Source organism: Pipistrellus hanaki, assembly GCF_964339955.1.
Source record: "Pipistrellus hanaki genome assembly, chromosome: 10".
Classification (NCBI taxonomy): Eukaryota; Metazoa; Chordata; class Mammalia; order Chiroptera; family Vespertilionidae; genus Pipistrellus; species Pipistrellus hanaki.
In genome coordinates, this window is record NC_140512.1 from 46,847,359 (window position 1) to 46,853,715 (window position 6,357).

The window sequence follows — 6,357 nt, forward strand, 5'->3', positions numbered from 1 at the left end:
CAGCCCAGCCTGCACCCTCTCCAATCTGGGACCCCTTGAGGGATGGTATCGGGCCTAAACGGGCAGTTGGACATCCCTCTCACAATCCAGGACTGCTGGCTCCCAACTGCTCACCTGCCTGCCTTCCTGACTGCCCCAAACTGCTTTTGCCTGCCAGCCTGATCACCCCCTAACCACTCCCCTGCCAGCCTGATTCCCTCCCCTGCAGGTCTGGTCACTCCTAACTGCTCCCCCCTGCAGGCCTGGGTCTCCTCCAACTGCCCTTCCCTGTAGGCCTGAAATGTCAGTCTGAAAAGGAGAAGCTTCTAATACTTTTCAGGCTTCTAATACTTCTAATGCAGGTCTTGTCCCTCCCAACTGCCCTCCCCTGCTGGCCATCTTGTGGTGGCCATTTTGTGTCCACATGGGGGCAGCCATCTTTGACCACATGGGGACAGCCATCTTGTGTGTTGGAGTGATGGTCAATCTGCATATTACTCTTTTATTAGATAGGATAGAGGCCTGGTGCATGGGTGAGGGCCAGCTGGTTTGCCCTGAAGGGTGTCCCAGATCAGGGTGGGGTGGGAGTTCCCTTGAGGGGTGGGGTGGCTTGGGCGAAGGGCCTGTGGTGGTTTGCAGGCTGGCCATGCCCCCTCTTCCCCCTCTCCCCTCCAGCAACCTAAGCGACCTTAGCGGAGGATCTGGTATCTGGAATTTATTTATCTTCAATTGAAACTTTGTAGCCTGGAGCAGAGCCAAGCCTTCTGCCTGCTCCTTGGCAGCAGTAGATTTATTTACCTTCTAAAATTGAAACTTTGTAGCCTTAAGCGAAAGCCTGGGGTGGCCATGGTGTGTGGAAAGCTTGGCTTCCTCCATCGCCTGGGAAACCCAAGCCTTCCTCCTGCTTTCTACATGGCTGCAGCCATCTTGGCTGGGTTAATTTGCATACTTGCTCTGATTGGCTGGTGGGCATAGCCTGTGAGAGTAGCAGAGTGGTGATTCATTTGCATATTAGACTTTTATTAGCTAGAATGTGGTATTGGGTAAGTTCCTTCCCTTTTATGTGCTTCAGTTTTCTGTGTGTAACATGAAGATAATAGTGGTACCTTACTCATTGGACAGCCATAATGATTAAATTTATTAAAAGCACTTGGGCCAAAACTGGTTTGGCTCAGTGAATAGAGCGTTGGCCTGCAGACTGGGGGGTTCCGGGTTCGATTCTGGTCAGGGGCATGTACCCACTGGGGATGTGCAGGAGGCAGCTGATCGATGTTTCAGGCTCTCTGTCTCTCTCCCTTCCTCTCTGTAAAAAATCAATAAAATATATATTTATTAAAAAAGCACTTGGAACTGTGCCTGGCATATAGTAAGTACAACATTTTAGCTGTTATTAGTAATAGGATTATCCTATCAATAAAAATTATGTAGAAAAATTTTATCTTGGAAATATGCCAAAAAGTTAACTGTTTACACTTGAGTGATGCCATTAGAAGTGACCTTTATAATCTTACTTCTTTGAGTTTTCTAATTTTCTACAATAAACATCTATGACATTTAATTTAAAAATGCTAAAGACTAAATAAATAAATGCTACTGAGCAGTTGGGAGTGGTGGAGGAGGGGAGGGGAATTTTCCTTCCCAAAGGCACAGATGCAAGAATTTAATAGTGTTGTATGACTTTAGGTTTGATGGCACTAACCTGCTCACTACTAGATTATAATATATTTATCTCTGTAGTTATTGCCTTATTAAATATAAATTTCAGAGGCTTGTTTAAAACTATAATATTTGGCCAGGACCGGTTTGGCTCAATGGATAGAGCGTTGGCTTGGGGACTGAAGGGGCCCGGGTTCCATTCCGGTCAAGGGCATGTACCTTGGTTGCGGGCATATCCCCAGTGGGGGAGGAGGGGTGCAAGAGGCAGCTGATCGATGACTCTCTCTCATCGATGTTTCTAACTCTATCTCTCTCCCTTCCTCTCTGTACAAAAAAAATCAATAAAATATATTTTAAAAAGAAAACTATAATATTTGTTGTCACTTTTTAATTTCACTTAAAAAACCAGACTTTTCTTTCGATACTTTTCTTGTAATTAGACAATGTGCCACCAGGTGACGGTAGTGCCTCAGTTGTTTGGCCAGTAGGATTTTACCACAGGAAGGTGTTCCAATATATTGAGTTGAGATACCTGTGGTTTACTATTTGCAATGTTTTAACTTTTTATTCACAAATGTTTTAACTTAATTGAATACGGTAGATATAATATATACCAAGATTAATTTTGCCGAAACCGGTTTGGCTCAGTGGATAGAGCGTTGGCCTGCGGACTGAAGAGTCCTGGGTTCGATTCCGGTCTAGGGCATATACCTTGGTTGTGGGCACATCCCCAGTAGGGAGTGTGCAGGAGGCAGCTAATCGACAATTCTCTATCATTGATGTTTCTAACTCTCTATCCTCTTCCTCTCTGTAAAAAATCAATAAAATAAAAAATAAAAAAAGATTAATTTTAAAAAGATAACGGGGCAAAAATGAAAAGTTTTTAAAAGAGAAACTAAGAAAACTCAAAGACAGCCTAGTCACGTTGCTTAGGCAATTAAAGCTTCTTTAAAAAATAAAATTAGTTTGTGTTTCGAGAACTCCTAATCAGCTAAAGTTCTAGGCTGCTCTCTATGCCTCTCCTGAAATGTGTTTTCATATAGCTAAAGAAGAACAGCAAGAAAAACTATGCTTTTAGGTTTCTCCTTATTGCAGGATTTAAAAAACATCCAAATTTTAAAGCTAAAAGCAACTTGAGATTTAGTCAAAGTCTAACATTAAAGCTGAAGAGACAGGCATGTCAAAAGCTGGATATTTTGCCCAATTCCTTGGAGACAGAATTAGATCCCAGGTTACACAGGGACTCTTGACAAACATGCTCACACAGGACACAGTTGTTGATTTGTGAAATCTGTGGTCACTTTATCAGAACAGGTTTACAAAGCCAGTTCTTTACAAACGGAGGAGTTCCTCTTGCAGTTCAGATAGGTTAAGAAATAAACTCTGGGTAGTAGCTGTTAGATCAATTGCTTGGGCATTTTCCATGTGAGAAAGACTTATGAGGACATACATTATCTTTTCAACTAAAAAACAGTTGCGCTTGCTGAATTGCTAACTAATACAAAATTTAAATAATCCACAATGGTAAAAATAAAAATAAGCTCACCCACCAGGTAGATAAAATTATATCAAGTACCAGTATCTGCCTTTCTCATGCTGAATTTCAAACTGTATGAATGCTTAATCTAACTCTGGTATTCCTCGTTTATTTTCAAAAGGGGAATTTCAACTTCTGACCTGGGCTTCCCATCTCCACATGGCTCACGTTTGGGGCCCTGAGACTTGGGTTCTACATTTACCTGCTTCTGTGTTTTATAGGGAGAAGTCATGAGACTCCTGGATAGCCCTGGTCAGCGTTCCTCCAGTTCTCAAACTCTTTCGTTTCTCTCAGTTCCGTGAAAATGAGGAACTGTGCATGCTGCAACCCATAGCTATCTGCCAATCTTAGGAAAAGTCTTAAGTTATTATTTTTTGAATCCACAATTGCTACAAGTTTCTTTTAGAAACTCGGAGAAATAAGAGAATGGAGAACATGAGGAGGTATCCATTTCAGTGTGAAAGTCGTCCTTACAGTTGAGAGGAGAATTTTCTAACACCTCTTTCTAGGCACCCCACTCCTCAGCAGCAGCTCCTCAAGGCACATGTGTTTCTTTTTTATTATTATTAAGGTATTATATATGTGTACACATCGTGTTTCTTTTGAACACACTTATTTAAACTTGCAGTCCAACTGGTTCCTAATAAAGGATAGCTTACCCTATTATGAATAATCACTTTTGCTTTCTTTGAGCTAATGGATATATCCTCAGACTTGGGGGGGGGGGGGGAAGCATGTACGTGCGTGTGTGTGTGTGTGTGTGTGTGTGTGTGTTACATTTAAAATAATTCATGTATATCCAATAAAAGAAAAGAGAAGTAACATGTTAAAAAGTCTCTGGAGTGAAGATAACTTTCTAGGTTTAAAAAGAAAAGAAAACAGATGGAAAGTTGAACTGCAACAAATATTTAAACTTCTATACATAAAAAAGATAAAGTTTGGTTTGAAATACAATCATTTGAGGAAAATACTAAAACATTATGGACAAAAAGTAAATAAACTCATGCAAATGAATAAATAAAAATCATCTAGATTTACAATAGATAATGGCTAAAGAATATGAGTTGATTTAAGGCACATGCAATTGAATGATAAACATTTAGTATGATGATCAACTTTAAAAAAAGACATAAGAACAAGAAAAAATTATCAACTTCACAGAAATCAAATAACAGAATTAAAACTATAAATATATGATATTTTATACTTTCCTATTAATTTAACAAAGATATGTATCACAATGTGAATGCCCCAGCTGATGAAAGTATGGTAAAAATGGTTCCTTCCATGTATTGCTTATGGTAGAAATGAAAAAATTAACACAATCTTTCTGAACAGTAATTCTGCAATGTGTTTAGAGGGGCTTTAACGGTTTCTACTTTCTGACTCTGTAATTCCACCTTTAGTAACCTGTATTCAAGAGTAATCCAAAATACACATAAATATTTTGATAAGATGATCAATATGGTATTTTTGTACAATTGAAAAATTGACTTTGACTTGATGTCTAATAATAGAGGGCTGTTTTGGCAGATTCCATAAATAAAACTCTTGGTAGCCGTTGAAAATGATGGTTACAAGTAATTTTTTAAATAAGGGAGTTGGGGGGAATGCCTGTCGTATAATATTAAGTGTAAAAGCAAGGGATAAATACGTATTTAACGCATGAGTCAAGAGACTGGAAGGGAATATTTCTTGAGGTTGATAGGGGTCGTACTGGGAGGTAAGCTTTTAATTCATTTATTTCTACTTCTTCATACTAGTATGCATTTTACAAACTTTCTAAATTCAGTATGTAATTAGAAAACAATGAGAGAAATAAAATGAGAAAAACCAAAGAGTAAGATAAGGAGTTAACCAAGTGACTGTGATTTGCCCAACATCCCTCCACAACAAAAAGGTTTCATGAGAACACCCTACCAATGCACCCTCCAGGTGGTCCTCCTGGCCTGACATTTCCAGAGAGGGGCTGGTTTATTGCAAGGTTAATGTGGTAAGTTGAGAAATCCCTAGTTCCTGCCACATGACTTTATAGGGTGCTGAGTTCTCTGCAATAACTTGCATAATAATCTTTTTAACAATCCCTGCAATTAAGGGGTTGCCAAACTGGAATTATTACTTTATTGGAGACAGGTACACACACATATGCACGCACACACAACACTAGAAATCCAGAGCCAACTACCCCCTAGAAGAAAAACAATGTAATTAGCTCTCTTTATATATATATATATATATATATATATATATATATATATATATATATATATTTAAACTTTATTTCAGATAAAATTAATATTTCCATAATTTAAGATAAGCAGACACAATTCCTTGAGTCCATTATTTTAGGTAATTGTGATTTCCATGAATAGAGTTAGTATCATTGAGTATTTGCCTACATGCTTGTTGGAAGCTTCTGTAGCCTTCTTGGTAGGAATTCCAGTTTTTCTGAATTCTTCCCTTTCTTTCAGGTATTCCATTTTACATTCTTCATAAAAGGCAGGATCAGTATAGTAAGCGGTTAGACATTCTTTTAATGCAGAATTTTCTTTCCAGCATTTTACTACCATAAACATTCCAGATTCCTTGCAACATTTGGTAAAATCTTGAATTTGTTCAGAACACCTCTCTCAGGCCTTTTCTCTCATTATTTTAGGGATCAAAACATCTTTTTCAACATGTCTGAGACGCTGCTCTGCCGGGTCGAGCGCCATCTCGGCGACGGGGAACGCAGCCGCGAGCTAATTAGCTCTCTTTTATTAGATGAGAAGATATTCTTGAAAACCTAAATATTAACAGATTTTTGTACCTTTTTTTTTCCTTCAAAAAATACAGATCACTAATTGCCACTAGATATTGGTTAGAGGTCAGGTAGACGAGACCACCTCTCAGTGGTATCATCGTGCTTTGGACCTTAAGACAAAACACTAAATTGGTGGCTAGGAGGACATAGAGACCCATTCAGCTTTGGAGTTGAATAAGCAATGAAGGAAGTTCTCAAGTTGCACCGTGAGAACCAATCTTCTCAAGCAGAATTTAATTACAAGTGTACAATTATCAAAACATTTATGGAGAATGCTAACCTTACACCCACTGCTGATCTCCTTTAACTGAAATGTTCCCATTTAGTGTGTGTGTGTGTGTGTGTGTGTGTGTGTGTGTGTGTGTGAGAGAGAGAGAGAGAG

The 6,357-nt window shown here is 38.9% G+C and overlaps 1 pseudogene across 1 annotated transcript; it reads right to left on the minus strand.

Moving 5' to 3' along the window:
• Positions 1-5,476: 5,476 nt before the first annotated feature.
• Positions 5,477-5,907, minus strand: LOC311629554 (COX assembly mitochondrial protein homolog; annotated as a pseudogene). Its single transcript has one exon. The product of its transcript is annotated as a COX assembly mitochondrial protein homolog (transcript).
• Positions 5,908-6,357: the final 450 nt, after the last annotated feature.